The 17,527-nt window shown below is 35.2% G+C and overlaps 1 non-coding gene across 1 annotated transcript; it reads left to right on the top strand.

Moving 5' to 3' along the window:
- Positions 1 to 16,429: 16,429 nt before the first annotated feature.
- Positions 16,430 to 16,536, top strand: LOC115831101. Its single transcript, XR_004026635.1, has one exon. It is a non-coding gene; the product is annotated as a U6 spliceosomal RNA (small nuclear RNA).
- Positions 16,537 to 17,527: the final 991 nt, after the last annotated feature.

The following is a 17,527-nucleotide window of genomic DNA, read 5'->3' as shown; positions in this document are numbered from 1 at the left end:
AAGAAAAAGATGGTCTGTAATAACAGAAAACAATCACTTCCCAAGCCTAAAGGAAAGGGCTGTCCTTGGTTCTCTCTCCATCTAATTCTATTTGCTTCTAGAGTTGTATTCTTAGAGAATTTGGATTCCCAATGCAATTCTGTACTTAAGAAAAGGATATGGTCTATACAGTAGTTTTCAGCTTTGACCAACAAGAACACGTTTATTTATTGTTTTCCTTCAGGGATTGCATGTTTTTGTAAGATAATGTCTATTAAACAATATCAAAGTATACTTATTAAATAAAAATTAACTCATTTTCTATTTTTGACTTCTTAGTTATGTTATACACATATACCCACTTATCTGGGTCACTGATTATCATTCTGTAGCCAGTAATACCACACTCAGTTGCTATAACTTCAGGTAAAAGCAAATAATTGACTTTCTGGTTATCTGTCAGTTTTTTCATCTATAAATGCCTTTAGACATTTTAATGAAAATGTATTAGGTTTCTAAAATACTGAAAGTAGCCTTGGGCACCTCCATTGCTACCTTTCAGGATCCCTAAATAAGATTCACCAGTCTAATAATTAGTGTTTATATCAGTTTATCTCAATGGAGAAGAGGCATCTACCTTTAAAGGGCTTATCAAAATCACCTCAGGGGCTTTTGCAAGCTACAGTGTATATTTCCTTGAGCTCCTGCAGAGAAACAGATATACCCTCCATAGAAACAGGGAAGATGGAATCTTTTTCTTTTTCTTTTTCTTTCTTGAGAATTACTGCCATAACGAGCCTCTCTTACTGAAGACAGTGTATTGTACCTTTCAAGGGTATTAGGACCAAGTAAAGGGTGAGAATCACACTGATTTATATAACTCTTCATGTGAGGCTTTCAGGACAAAACAAATTTCTAATAGCAAGTCATTGTCTCGCGGCCTATACTGAATAACATGGGCCAAGAAACAACACATAAAGTGCTCCAATAAATTGATGAGAAAAGTATTTAATGTCCATGGAAAAAAATAAGCAACAAAAATAGAGGTGAAACTAAAGTTATTGACACATATGGGGGGGAAATGTTTTGACCTCACCAAAAACTGAAAAAGGTAAAATGTAAACGAAACCATGAGTTTGGTTTGCTCTGGCTAAGATGAATAACAATGATAAGATTTACCCTCCCTGCCTGAAGCAACTGAAAAATGGACAAACTATAGGAAACAATGATTTGCAAGACACTGGATATCAGTCAGTGAAGGACAGTGATCCCTGAGAGATGGAAGCAAACAAGGCAAGCTCACTGCATTGAGAGAATTTCCAGGTCACAACTCCTGCAGAGAGATTCAGGCAGAGTCTAGCAGACTCCTGAGTTGAAAGATGGAGCAGAAAGTCCAGGAAGACCAAGGCATCCAGAACCTGCAGGATGGAATAATGAGAAGGACAAAGCTGAACAGAAAGAGAATTCCAGAAATCTGCAGGAGGCTGGCTCTCTGTCAGTCTTTAGCTGAGTACTAATCAGCAAATGCACAGGAGGAGACTGCCAGAGGCCAGGGGAAGAATCTCCTGAAAGGACTGAAGTGAACAGTGCCTGGTGCTCAAGTAGCACATGACTCACTGGCCAGACTGGAGAAGCTCATGATTCATGGGACATTACATAATGTATTCAGAAGGGACTTCAGCTCGGTGGTGGAAAATTAGTCCTTAGCTGAAACAATGCTCCAGTCCCGTCTAACAAACCTTAAAAGCAAGACCCCAAAGCATCAAACTATTTCCAAGTAATCTAACTGAATCCTGGAATAAAGCTCAAGACCATCATGTGAATACAAAAATATTCAGTACCCAACAAGGAAAAATTCACAATGTCTAGAATGCAACCAAAAATTAAACAAGTGTGCAAGGAAGAAAGAAAAATACTCACAATGAGGAGATAACTTCTTTTAGCTTTTTTATCTCTTACCTGTCTAAAACAGTCTTTAATTGGCTTTCAATTTTGAAAGATATTTTCTCTGGGTATAGAATTTCAGGTTAATAGTGTTTTTCTTTCAGTATTTTAAATATCTTGCTCTTTTCTCACTTGAATTTGTTCCTAGTGACATAGCTGCTGTCATCCTTATTTTTTTTTTCTTCTACATGTAGCATAGCTTTTTTTCCTCTGGCTGATTTTAAGATTTTTTTTCTTTATCACTGGTTTTGAACAATTCCATTATAATATGCCTTGCTGTCATTTTTCTCATGTTTCATGTACTCGGGGTTAATTGGGATTAATACAGGTGATTAATCTAACACAAATGTTAGAATTAGGAACTAAAAGCAATAAAATAATTATTATAACAATATTCCATATATTTAAAAAGTTAGAGACACAGAGGACATAAAAAAGACACAGCATCAAACTTGTAGAGATGATACTACAATGTGTGAGATGAAAAACGCACTGGATGGGATTAACAGCAGGGCACACATTACAGTAGAGCGGTATTAGTGAATTTGAAGACACAGCAATAGAAACTTCAAAATACAATGAGAGAAAGAGAGTCAGAAAAATGAAGAGTATCAGGGATCTGTGGGACAACCTCAAGCAGCTGAATGTACCTGAAACTGGAGTCACCATGTGTGCAGAGTCAGGGGGAAAACAGAAGAAATATTATTTTTATGTGAAACAATGGTTCAAACTTTTTCAAATTTGATGAAAACTATAAATGTGCATATCTAAGAATCCTAACTAACCCTGAGTACAAGAAACATTAGAAAAATGACAGCAAGACATATTATAATAGAATTGTTCAAAACCAGTGATAAAGAAAAAAAATCTTAAAATCAGCCAGAGGAAAAAAAGATATGCTATGTGTAGAAAAAAATAATAAGGATGACAGCAGCTATGTCACTGGCAAAAAATTCAACTGAGAAGAGAAAAGAGCAAGATATTGAAAGAAAAGCACTATTAACCTGGAATTCTATACCCAGAGAAAATATCTTTCAAAATTGAAAGCCTATTAAAGACTTTTAGACAGGCAACAGATTAAAAAGCTGAAGGATTAAAAAGCCAGGTCCACACTACAAGAAATGCTAAGAAAGTCTTCAGACACAAAAGAAATGATATAAGATTGAAATACAAAGAAATGGTGAGATTAAAAATGGAACTCGGTGGGTAAATGAATTTTTTTCATCACTTAAATCTCTTTAAAAGATGTAGGCTGTTTAAGTAAAAATAATGGCAATGAACTGTGGGCTTTCTGCCATTTGTACCAGTGAAATGTATGGCAATAATAGCACAAAAGTCAAATAAAAAGAAATCGAATTTGTTTCTTATCCTATATCTGAAGTAGTAAAATATCACTTGAATGTTGACTGATACATTTTTTAAAATCAGTAAAAATATGGAAGATTTGAACAATACTATTAGCCAACTTGACCTAGTTGACATTTACAGAATACTCCATGCAACAAGAGCAGAATACACATTCTTCTCAAGTACACACAATATTTACCATGGTAGGCTATTTTCTGGGTATAAAGCAAATCTCAATAAATTCAAAAGGATTCGAGTCATACTGAGTATGTTCTCTGACCACAGTGGAAATGAGTAAGAAGACATAAACATCTTTAGAAAAGTCTTAAAATATATGGAAACTAAATAGCCCACTTCTAAACAACCCATGGATGAAAAAAGAAATTAAAAAAATTAGAACATACATTCAACTGAATGACAATGAAAATGCAAAATGCTAGAATTTGTGTGCTACTGTTAATGTGTTATTTAGAGAGGAATTTATAACAATTATTGCAGTTCTTAGGGGATAGTTTAGGTCTATATTAGAAAAGAATAAATGTCTCAAATCAGTGATCTCAGCTTCAACCTTAATTGACAAGAAAAAGAAGAGTAAGTTAAACCCAAAATAAAAGAAAATAAATAATAAAGATCAGAGCAAGAATTAATGAAATAGAAAATGAAAAAACAATAAAGTCAATAAAATTTAAAAGCCTAGTTTTTTGATGTCAATCTAATTGATTAACCACTAGCCAGATTGATTAGTCAAAAAAGAAAGAAGTTACAAATTACCCATATCTGGAATGTGGGAGGTGGCATCACTGCAAATTCTACAAATACTAAAGGATAACAGTGAATATGAGGAACAATTTTAAGCCAATAAATTCAACAACTTAGATAAAATAGACAAATTCCTCAATAGACACAAACTATCAAAGCTCACTCAGGAAGAAATAGATACCTGAATTGCCCTATAACTATTAAAGAATTGAAATTGTAGTTGAAAAATATTTTGACAAAGAAAACTCTAGGCCCACATGGCTTCTTTGGTGAAATCCACCAAACAAGTAAGGAAGAAATAATATTAATTCCATACAAACTTCTCCAGAAAACATTACATTAATATCAAAACCAAAGACATAAGAAACGTATACATCTGTCAAGTACGGTGACTCACACCTGTAATCCTAGCACTTTGGGAGGCTGAGGTGGGCGGGTGGCTTGATCCCAGGAGTTTGAGACCAGCCTGAGCAACTTAGTGAAACCGTGTCTCTATAAAAAATACAAAACTTAGCCAGGCATAGTGGTGCACACCTGTGGTCCTGATCGCTTGAACCTGGGAGGTGGAGGGTTCAGTGAGCTGAGATCATGCCACTGCATTCCAGCCTGGGTGACAGAGCGAGACCCTGCCTCAAAAACAAAAAACAAAGAAACTATAGACCAATATCCCTCATAAACATAAAGGCAAAAGTTTAGCTAATTGAACACAACAATATTTTTTAAAAGGATAATGCATCATAGCCAACTGAGGTTTATCCCAGTATGCACATTTGGCTTAATATTAAAAATTTTTTAATGTAATTGACTGTATTAGCAAACTTTGAAAAAAAAACCTTCGATTATCTCAAAAGATGCAGAGCAAACATACAGACAAGATTCAATACCCACTTCCAATAAAAACGCTCAGCAAATTGGGAGTAGAAGAGGACTTCTTCAGCCTGATAAAGAGCATCTAGAAAAAACCTATAGATACATATCATACTTAATGGTAAAGTATGAATCTTTCCCACTAAGATCAGGAAAAAGACAAGGATGTCCATTCTCACCTCTTCTATGCAATATTTTACTAGAGGTTCCAGCCAGTACGTTATGGCAAGAAAAAGAAATAAAGTACCCATATTTGAAAGGAAGAAGCAAAACTGTCTATATTTGCAGACAACATGATTATCTATGGAGAAAATCTGGTGGAATCTACAAAAAAATTTAAAAACTAGTAGAACTAAACAGTGAGTTCAGTAAGGTTACAGGATTCCAGGTCAATATACAAAGTCTAGTATATTTCTATATACCAGCAACAAACAATCAGAAATCGAGATTTTAAAAAATATTTACAGTAGCATCAAAAAGTATTAAATACTTAAGAGTAAATATGGCAAAAGATAGCAAGTCTTGTACACTGAAAACTACAAAACATTTCTGTGGGAAATTAAAGAAGACCTAAGTAAATGTAAAAATATATCTAGTGCTTGGATCAGAAGACTCAATATTGGTAACACGTCAACTCTTCCCAAATTAAACCATAAATTCAACACGATCCAGGCAAAAATCTCAGTAGGTTTTTTTGTTGTTGTTGTTGTTAAACTGACAAATCTGACTCTAAAATCACATGGAAATGCAAAGGGCTCACAATAGTCAAAACCACTTGGAAAAAAAACAAAATTGGAGGGCCAACAGTACCTTATTTCAAGATCTGTGTTAAAGCTGAACTAATCAAGACAATCTGGTATTGCTGTAAAAACAAAGACAGATGAGAGAGAGAAACATAGAGTCCACAAATAGAACTACATATAGTGGCAACTAATTTTTAACAAAGTGCGAAAGCAATTCAGCAGAAAAATGATATTTTTTGACAAAATATGACAATTTTAAAAAGTAATAAAAATATAAAACTTCATGAAGAAAACATAGATGCAAACTTATCTGACTTTGGATTATGCAAAAATTTTTAAAACTTGACCTCAGAAGCATAATCTATAAATGAACAAATTTAACAATTGGACTTCTTCAATCTATAAATGAACAAATAAAAAAATTACACTTGTTCCTCAAAAGATACTATTAGGGAATAAATAGACAAGCCACATACTGGGAAATGTCTTTGCACAGCAGACAGTCCTATATCTGATATACAACTTGTATATTGAATATAAATAGAATTCTGAAAATATAATACTTAAACAGAAATAATCTGATGAAAACTAGGTAAAAGACTTTGACAGACACTTCACCAAAGAAAACATACAAATGGCAAGTAAGCACATGACATGATGTTCAATATCATTTGTCTTCAGGAAAATAAAATTAGAACTACAATGAGATACCACTACACACCTATTAGACTGTCTAAAACTAAGTACTGGTAAGGAGAACAAATTAAATATTGGTATGAATGTGGAGGAACTAAAGTCTCATGTTCTAGAAAGAATATAAAATGACCCAACTATCTTAGAAAAACAATTTAACAGTTTCTTAAACTAACACCTATCCTATGATCCAGCCATTTTACTCCTAGGTATTTGACAAAGAAAAATGAAAACTACATATACATGCTTTCATATATATGTGCATGTATATACACATATACATGTGTACATGTATATATACAAATATGTATTAGTCCGTTTTTACGCTGCTGATAAAGATATACTCGAAAATGGGAAGAAAAAGAGGTTTAATTGGACTTAGAGTCCCACATGGCTGGAGAGGCTTCAGAATCACAGCAGGAGGCAAAAGGCACTTCTTACATGGCGGCAGCAAGAAAAAAAATGAGGAGGAAGCAAACGCCGAAACCCCTGATAAACCCATCAGATCTCATCCGACTTATTCACTATCACGAGAATAGCACAGGAAAGGCCAGCCCCCATGATTCAATTACCTCCCCCTGGGTCCCTCTCACAACACGTGGGAATTCTGGGAGATACAATTCAAGCTGAGATTTGGGTAGCAACACAGCCAAACTATATCAACATATATATGCATATGAACATGTATATATATATATACACAAAAACTTGTATACAAATAAAATTTATAGCAGATTTATTTGTAATAGTCAAAATCTAGGAAAAAAACAAATGTCCACCAACAGGTGGTATATCCACACAATGGACTACCCACTCATCAACAGAAAGGAAAGAATTATTGACACATGCTACAACACAGAAGTATCTCAATATAATTATGCTTAATGAAATAAGCAAGATTAAAAAGTGCATACTTTATGATTTCATCCATATAGACTTCTAGGAAATGTGAAGTAAGGAATAATGAGAGAAGCAGATCAGTGGTTGCCTGGGAATGGTATAGGGAGTGCAAAGCAAGGACCAGTAGGAGGGAGACATTACAAAGGAGTGTGAGGAAACTTGGGTATGATGGATATACTTACTATCTTGATTATGGTGATGGTTTCACAGGTGATACAGATCTTTAACGCATAGAATTGTATGTGTTTAATTTTAAATTTATACAGTTTATTGTACGTCAATTATATCTCAATAAAGGTCTCAAAAGCTGCACTGTGATATTTTTGTTTATGGAAAGAGCAATTATTATTAAAATAATTGTACTCAATGCAGGTAAGCATGCAATGCGAAAGACACGCCTATATAGAACTGTTTTGAGCAACATTAGTATAACTTTTCTGTAGGGAATTTGGCAAATATAAAAGCAAGTGTAAATGAGTTCATATTCTATATCTCAGTAACATCATTTTCTAGTTGTTCATATCTGAAAATATGAACAAAAATAACTAAAAACATGTTAGTCATGATGTTATTTATAATTTTAAATTTTTTAAATAAGGAAGTCACAAACAAATCACAAAGTCATTCAAGAGAATGTTACTCAAACATTAAAATTATGCTAAGAAAGAGTTTAATAATATGGGAAACTAAAATAAATTTCAAAACTAGGATATAAAACTACATATAAAGTTTAATGTTACACATACACACACACACATATACACATATATATATTTTTTAATGTGAGTAAGAGATGTTTCCTAGTATGGAAAGAAATATACCAAAAGGTAAATAGTGATTGTTTCTGAAAGGTGATTTCAAATTCTTTTTTCATACATTTCCATATTTTCTATAGTAAGCATGTATTACTTTTATAAATTAAAACAAACATTCTTCTTTAAAAGAGGTAAGAAGGTAGTTTTTTAAATAATGGCAGAATAGGCATCTGATATTCATCTTACCATTATCTTTGCTGCTAATGCTGCCATTTGTAAAACAACTATTACCTAAAATGAAGGAAGTTTTAACTATTATAAATAAAATGTATTAACTTTTGATTGGATCATTAGTCACTCATTCCTGATTGATATAATCTCCTGTTTCAGAACGTTCAAACAACTACTTTCATTTTCAAGCCTTTTTTTTTTTTGAGACAGAATCTTGCTCTGTCACCCAGGCTGGAGTGCAGTGGCGCCATCTCCGCTAACTGCAACTTCCGCCTCCCCGGTTCAAGCGATTCTCCTGCCTCAGCCTCCGGAGTAGCTGGGACTACAGACGTGTGCCAGCACACCCGGCTAATTTTTGTATTTTTAGCAGAGACGGGGTTTCGCCAAGCTTTTATTAAAATCCCATCTTTTAGTTCCAGTAAATCTTCTCCAAGGTGGAGGATAGAACATAGAAACATAAAGAATAAAACTAGGGGAAATGTTTGTATGAAAAATTAATATATACACAACTAGTCATCACTAAATAATGAGAAACGTTGGCTCTATCAAAGAACGTGAGCAAAGGAATAAAATAGGTCTACAGAACTAAAAATAGTCAACAAATATATTAAAAACTCTATCTTAATTAATAATCAAACAAAAGCAAATTTAAACATCAGTGAGTGCCATTTTTCAATCCGTCAAGTTGGCAAAGTTTAAAAAATCCAATCCTCAAAATTGGCAAAGGTGCAGGGAGGTAAGCACTCACTAATGCTATCTTTGTCCATCCAGGCTGCTATTACAGAATACTACAAACAATAAAAATTCATCTCTCCACAGTTCTTAGGGGAGAGAAGTTCAAGATCAAGGAGCCTGCAGATTTGGTGTTTGGTGAGGGGCAACTTTCTGGTTCATAGACGGTGTCTACTTTCTGTGTCCTCACATGACAAAAGGAGTGAAGGGGTCTCTCTGCAGGCCACTTTTATGAGGGCACTAATGTGTTTCATGAGGACTCCACCCCATGCCTAATCACCTTCCAAAGGCCCACCTCCTAATATCATCACCTTGGGGGTTAGGATTTCAACATGTGAATTTTAGGGGGAACACAAACATTCAGACCATAGCAAATACCATTGGAGAGTGTGTTAAAACAGTATACATTTTCTTGAAAACAATGACTCAAAGATTTGTGCAAGAAAATATGTTTATCAAAGCATCATGTGTAACAAAAAGATCAGAAACAACCTAAATACTCAATAATAGGGATAATTAAAATAATTATGGTGCATTCATGCCATAGAACATTTTAAGGCTGTTAAAAATCAGGTATTTAAAGAATAATTAGAAACAAGGAAAATTGCTTATGAAACAGTGCTGAATTTAAAAAGAACTAAGTAAGCACATGACCCAATTGTGTTCAATATGGAGAGAGAGAGAAAGAGAGAGAAACTGGGGAGCGGAAGGGAATAAAACCAGAAGGAAATATCCACATATATTTTCAATGATTAATCTCTGCTGAGGGGAGGGAGAATGTTATTAGTAATTTATATATATATATACTTATCTGTGTCTCCAAATTTTCTTTCTTTTATTATTAGAAAGGTTAACCTTACTGAATTTTAAGAAAAAAATAAAAAATAGGGGAGTGAAAAAAGAAAAGTAGAGAAGCTTAATGACTGCTAAAGTGTATCTTCAGTCTTACTTATCCCTCAAACCCTGCCAGTATTCACAACTGAGCATACCCTCTCAGATGTCCACGGATACTTAAATTAAGAAGCACACAAGCTCCTCATCTTTTCCCACAAATTTGTACTTCTTGTTATTCTTAATCTTATTTAATAAGATCCCCCATTCATTAATTTATTTATTTGACAAATATATATTGAATGTGCACTATGTGGCAGGCACAGTAACAGGCAGTGCGGGGGGTGATGCAACAATGAATAATGAATAAGATGTGGACCCTTCCTTCAAGAATCTTCTGGTATTGTGATTAAGATAGACAATCATGCTATGTCATACAATATCACGTAAGTGTTATGTAATGGGAATTTGAAGAAGGTGCCACAAAAGTACAGCGGAAAGACAACTAAACTAGCCTCGGATGCTTATAAAAGTCTTTCTACAGCAAATTAGATATAAACTGAGTCCCAAAGAATGAGAAGAGTCATTTAAGAAGGGGCCTGATCATAAAAATCCTTGAAAACCATTAAGGAATTGGGATTTTATACTGTATCAGTGAGATACTGTTAAAGAGTTTACACTAGCACTAAGTACTCGTATATCCATGCAGTTACAGATTCTGAGAAACAGAGCTTCCTCTCCCCCAGATACCCAAGTCCACTCAGTGGACTCAGAGTCATGGCTGAGCCACATGGCTCCTAAATGAAAACAGATATCACTTGCCCTTGTGACCATTACGGGCCTCTGCCATATTGCAGCTTCACCACGGTGGCTGGTGACTGTGCCAAAGATCTGTGAATGTCGCCATCTGAATTGGGGCACACATTCCTCTTTGCAATCACACTAGCCTCTGATGCATTCAACCCTTATAATGCCTCTCCTGCTGGTCAGTCTATTGTGAAATAAAAGAGAAAAGTTCTCCTTTCTGTGGTTATGCTTTGTGGGGAGGGGTTCGGAAGGAAGGGATGTGTCCCACAGCAGGGTGGCCCGGGCAGAGATATCACAGAGTATAGTATCACTGTTCTATTGTTTGCACACCTAGCCATTTTGTCCTTGGGGAGCACGCCCACCAGAGTGATTGGGTCAGAAGTTTCAAGTAATGACTACCATGACTAGTTGCTGCCCTCCAACACTTAGAACCTACTGCATAGTCTGGATATTTATGCCGAATTCTTTCTTCCATCAGGTGGCTTGCTCTCAGGAGAACTTCAGTCACTCATTTTGATTTGGCTTGTTTAATATATCCCAGAGTCTACCACATGACATATATCTGAATGCCACTTGTAGAAACCCTTTGAGTCCTTTTCCTAGCAGTTTCTAAAGCCCCCTTGCATCAACAGGGCTAAATGGATACCAGAAATTTGTGGTGAAGTGGAATCTCCTGGTTCCATTTACCAGCTATATCTCAGTTATGGACCAAACAAGACACAAATTGATCCTTACACAGTGAAAAGTTTGAAGGCTACAGACCAGATGGGAAGTGGAATTTAAGATGCTTTTTCCCTCTAGTTTCTTATTTTCATTTTTAAAGCTTTTTCTCAGAAACCATAGTAACTTGTACAAAATGTTCATAAAAATAAATAAGCATTACTATGATGAAAAGAAACAAAAAGAATAGGGTGGGCGTTGTAAGGGATTTGGGAAACAAGCATTCTCATATAACTTGGAAGGGAGTGAATTGCCTTTGAAGGTCATTTGGCAATATCCATCAAAACTTTGCTATATTCTATGCCCATCAATCTATCCCACAGGTATATTCTCTTAAAGCTATGCAAGACAGCATAAGTTGTAGTAGCAAAAAACTACAAATATCCTAAAAGTTCATCACCAGGGGAATGATTAAGTACATTCTAGTGTATGAATTAAGTACATTCTGGCACTAAATATGAGAAACAGATTTCTGTCTTAGTCCATTTTCTGTTGCTTATAACAGAATATTGGAAACTGGGTAATTTGCAAGGAAAAGGAATTTAATTCTTATGGAGGCTGAGAAGACCATGATTAGAGGGACACTTCTGGTGAGGAACTTCTTGCTGAAGGGGACTCTGCAGAATCCAGAGGTAGCGCTACCTCAGTTCTCTTCTCTTCTCTAACCAATCCCACCCGCTGTCTTATGGTGATGATCTTCCTCTTCTTATAAAGCCACCAGTCCCACTCTCTTGATAACCCATTAACCCATTAATCCGTGCATGGATTAATTCATTCATGAGGGCTCTACCCACTGCTAGACTTACTTTCTGCCTTTTACTTCAAAACTCCCTTTACTTTCTCTTTCCTAAAATTCATTAGAATTATCATTAATTGACAGTTGTCTCTCTGCTACTGCACTATAAGTTCAATGATAAAAGGAGTCTTTTGCAAATATAGCCCTGCCCCACATAAAAACATTTTAGTCATTGACAGACTGCATATATGACAGTCTATAAGATTATAATGGAACGTTTCTACCATATTTTTACTGTACTTTTTCTAGGTTTAGAGAGGTTTATTTTTTTCCAAATTTTATTTTAGGCTCAGGAGGTACACATGCAAGTTTTCTTACACAGGTAAATTGTGTGTCATGGGAGTTTGGTATACAAATGATTTTATCACCCAGGTAATGAGCATAGACCCCAATAGGTAGATTTTTTATCCTCCCCCTCCTCCCACCCTTCACCCTCAAGTAGGCCCTCGTGTCTATTGTCTCCATCTTTGTGTTCATGTGTACTCAATGTTTAGCTCCCACTTATAAGAGAGAACATGCAGTATTTGTTTTTTTCATCCTGCATTCATTCACTTACGGTCTAGGTATAGAATCATATCATCTGCAAAGAAAGACAGTTTGACTTCCTCTCCTCATATTTGGATGTCTTTTATTTCTTTCTTTCTTTTGCTTGATTGCTTTGGCCAGGACTTCCAATGCTATGTTGAACAGGAGCAGTGAGAGTGAGCACTCTTGTCTTATTCCAGTTCTTAAGGGGAATGCTTCCAGATTTTGCTTTGAGTATGATGTTGGCTGTGTGTCTGTCATAGATGGCCCTATTTTCAGATATGTTCCTTCAATGCATAGTTTGTTGAGGGTTTTTAACATGAAGCCGTGTTGAATTTTATCAAAAGCCTTTTCTCTGTCTATTGAGATGATCATGAGGTTTTTTATTTTAGTTCTGCTTATGTGATGAATCACATTTATGGATTTGTGTATGTTGAACCAAACTTGCATCCCAGGGATAAAGCCTATTTAATTATGATGAATTAGCTTTTTGATGTGCTGCTGGATCTGGTTTGCCAGTATTTTGTTGAGGATTTTTGGATCTATGTTCATCAAGGATACTGGCCTGAAGTTTTTTTTGTTTTTGTTGTGTCTCTGCCAGGTTTGGTGTCGGAATGATGCTGGCCTCATTGAATGAGTTGAGGAGGAGTCCTTCCTTGTCAATTTTTTGGAACCGTTTCAGTAGGATTGGCACTTGCTCTTCTTTATACATCTGGTACAATTCAGCTGTGAATCTGTCTGGTCCAGGGCTTTTTCTAGTTGGTAGATATTTTATTGCTGATTTAATTTTGTAACTTGATACTGTTCTGCTCAGGGTTTCAATTTCTTCCTGGTTCAATCTTGGGAGATTGTATGTTTTCAGGAATTTATCAGTTTCTCCTAGGATTTCTAGTTTTTGTGCATGGGGGTGTTTGTAGTAGTCTCTGAGGGTTTTTTTGTGTTTCTGTGGGGTTTGTGGAAATGCCCCCTTTGTCATTTCTGATTGTGTTTATTTGCATCATCTTTTTTTCTTTATTAGTTTAGCCAGCAATCTATCAATCTTATTTATTCTTTAAAAAAAACAGCTTTTAGTTTTGTTGACCTTTTGTATGGTTTTTTTGTGTCTCAATTTCATTCGGTGCAGTTCTGATTTTATTCCTTTTCTTTTGCTAGCTTTGAGATTCATTTGCTCTTGTTTTTCTAGTTCCTGTAGGTGTGATGTTAGGTTATTAATTTGAGATCTTTCAAACTTTTTGATGTGGGTGTTTAGCACCATAAACTTTCCGCTTAACACTGCTTTAGCTGTGTCTCAGAGATTCTAGTATACTGTTTCTTCTTTTCTATTAGTTTCAAAAAATTTCTTGATTTCTGCCTTAATTTCATTGTTGACCCAAAATTCATTCAGGAGCAGATTGCTTAATTTTCATGTAACTGTATGGTTTTGAGAGATCTTCCTGGTATTGATTTCTATTTTTATTGTGCTGTGGTCCAAGAGTGTGGTTGGTATGATTTTGGTTTTTTTGAATTGTTGAAAATTGCCTTAAGGCTGAGTGTATGGTCAATTTTAGAGTATATGCCGGGTGCAGATGAGAAGAATGTACAGTCTGTTGTTGGGTAGAGTGTGCTGAAGATATCTGCTAGGTCTATTTGGTCAAGTGTTGGGTTTAGGTCCCAAATGTCTTTGTTAGTTTTCTGCCTTGCTGATCTGTCTAATACTGTGAGTGGGGTGTTGAAGTCTCCCTTTATTATTTTGTGGTTATCTAAGTCTCTCCACAGGTCTCTAAGAACTTGTTTTATGAACCTGGGTGCTCCAGTGTTGGGTGCATATATATTTAGGATGGTTAAGACTTCTAATTGAATTGAACCTTTTATCATTATGTAATGCCCTTCTTTGTCCTTTTTGATTGCTGTTGGTTTAAAGTCTGTTTTGTCTGATATAAGAATAGCAACCCCTGCTCTTTGTTGTTTTCCATTTGCTTATCTATCTATGATTTGTATTGTATTCAAGATGTATTAAGAAAAAGCAGTTTGCAAAATAGTTATATATAGTGTGATACCATTAGAGGAGAAAGATAGATGGATGGTTATACAGATTGATAGATGGTTAGCTAGCTACCTAGAAGATTAGATAGATAGATAGATAGATAGATAGATAGATAGATAGATAGATATGGATAGATAGATGATAGGAGAGAGAGAGACATAGTCAGATAGGTATGAATATGCATAGCAAATATCTGGAAAAATTTGGTGGTCTACTGTGACATTTCACTTATCATTATATAATATTATATTTTTCACTGTAAACTCATTTGCACTCATCCCATGTTTCCTGTGCTCAGGCCAATAGTCCCCAAAACACCAGGCCCCTTTAGGAACTCTGACACTTGCTATTTTTTTCTGCCTTCCTTTTCCTCCTTCATCTCACAAACTTCTGTTTTTCTAGGAAAGTTTCCAGCTCAGTGATACTTCCTCAGTGATGCTGTCTTCAGGGCTCATGTTCTGTTTTCATTATCTGTTAGCACTTTCCACATGTTATTGTCAGATCAATCGATAGGCATGTAGATTTTTTTTTTTTAACATGCAACTTTCCTCACTAAAAGGTAAGCTTCTCCAAACGGGAAAATCATGACTTGAAGTCTTTGTATTTCAGAATCTAAAGACATGCCAGGTACCTAATGAATACCTCTTAAATGTTTGCTATTGAAAAAATCAGTGACCTTTTTAAACATGAAAGTCTAACGTCCTAGAATTAAGGAATTAGCATCACACCTAATCTATTTATAAATCTGGAGTTTCTTTTTAAATGAATGTCCATTGAAAACAAAAACCTGCAGGGCAGGAAGATATTGAGGCCCTATATGATTAAAATAAGATTGCAAGCTAAATGGATTCTTTGAAATGTGAATATCTTGAGTAGATGATCAGTCTTAGTCATGACTTTAAAGAATTATTCTGCATTAAACCTTAAAAATCATTTTCCATTTCAACTAATTTTCCAACTTTTCTTTATATGAGGAAAAGATACAAATGACTGGATTTTATTGGCATTTTTCAGTTCTAATTATATATCTTATTTTAAAAAGAAGCAAATGATCACAGTGTTGGTTAAAGGTCATATATTCTGTGATCTTTTTTAATATTAGGACTTCTATTCTTGTCTTGTTCTTTTACTGTAGTTCAGATATGAAAAAAGGGTAAGTAAGGAAAGAAGCAAAATCTGATTGACAGCAAACGCTAATGGTAACCAACTCTTCCCAAAGAGACTACAGTGGAGTGTGAATAATGATATAAATCATAATAGAAAGCAAAAATCAGTTTGTTTCCACATATAGCATGTGCTGCATGATTTTATGAATGCAGGAGGCATATGGATGATTGATGGATATCGTGTTGTATGGATAAAAGTGGTGTGTCTCAGAGTCACCTCTGCCTTTAGCGAATGACAATGGAGCTTTTGCACTACTAATAATGTTGAAACCTGGTGAATGCAATGATACAGATAAATGACAATATATTCCTAAAATTTCCGTGGACAGTTGTGGGTTCAAATATTTTATTCTATTGTCCCATAAATCTATTTTTATGCCATATGCCCCAACAGTTATTTCTAAAAAGATTTACTACTGGAATTGCAGTCCGTTAGGAAGAATATTGTTTTGTTTGGGAAGATAAGATTAGATCTGTCTATTAAGTCTTCAAAATAAGCTGTAAATGAATTTTTCTGTAATGAAGACTGACTTGCATCGAAAAAATGGGCCATCTACAAATGATTGTTGCTCCTCATCAAGACGGATAGATAAAGCGATATAGATAGATATGTGCTTGCTTCAGCAGCACATATAGTAAAATTGGAACGATACAGAGAAGACTAGCATGGCCCCTGCAGAAGGATGACATGCAAATTCGTGAAGCATTCCATATTTTTCAAAACAGCATGGTACTGGTACCAAAACAGAGATATAGACCAATGGAACAGAACAGAGCCCTCAGAAATAATACCACACATCTACAACCATCTGATCTTTGACAAACCTGACAAAAACAAGAAATGTTTTTTGGACATTGGGGAAAGGATTCCCTATTTAATAAATAGTACTGGGAAAACTGGCTAGCCATATGTAGAAAGCTGAAACTGGATCCCTTCCTTATACCTTGTAGAAAAATTAATTCAAGATGGATTAAAGATTTAAATGTTAGACCTAAAACCATAAAAATCCTAGAAGAAAACCTAGGCAATACCATTCGGGACATAGGCATGGGCAAGGACTTCATGTCTAAAACACCAAAAGCAATGGCAACAAAAGCCAAAATTGACAAATGGGATCTAATTAAACTAAAGAGCTTCTACACAGCAAAAGAAACTACCATCAGAGTGAACAGGCAACCTACAGAATGGGAGAAAATTTTTACAATCTACTCATCTGACAAAGGGCTAATATCCAGAATCTACAAAGAACTTGAACAAATTTACAAGAAAAAATCAAACAATCCCATCAAAAAGTGGGCAAAGGATATGAACAGACATTTCTCAAAAGAAGACATTTATGCAGCCAACAGACACATGAAAAAAGGCTCATCATCACTAGCCATCAGAGAAATGCAAATCAAAAGCACAATGACATACCATCTCACACCAGTTAGAATGGCGATCATTACAAAGTTAGGAAACAACAGGTGCTGGAGAGGATGTGGAGAAATAGGAACACGTTTACACTGTTTGTGGGACTGTAAACTAGTTCAACCATTGTGGAAGTCAGTGTGGCGATTCCTCAAGGATCTAGAACTAGAAATACCATTTGACCCAGCCATCCCATTACTGGGTATATACCCAAAGGACTATAAATCATGCTGCTATAAAGACACGTGTACACGTATGTTTATTGCGGCACTATTCACAATAGCAAAGACTTGGAACC

This window comes from Nomascus leucogenys, chromosome 17 (genome assembly GCF_006542625.1).
Source record: "Nomascus leucogenys isolate Asia chromosome 17, Asia_NLE_v1, whole genome shotgun sequence".
NCBI lineage: Eukaryota > Metazoa > Chordata > Mammalia > Primates > Hylobatidae > Nomascus > Nomascus leucogenys.
Note: the sequence above shows the minus strand (reverse complement) of the source record. Positions and strands in the feature narration are given on the sequence as shown.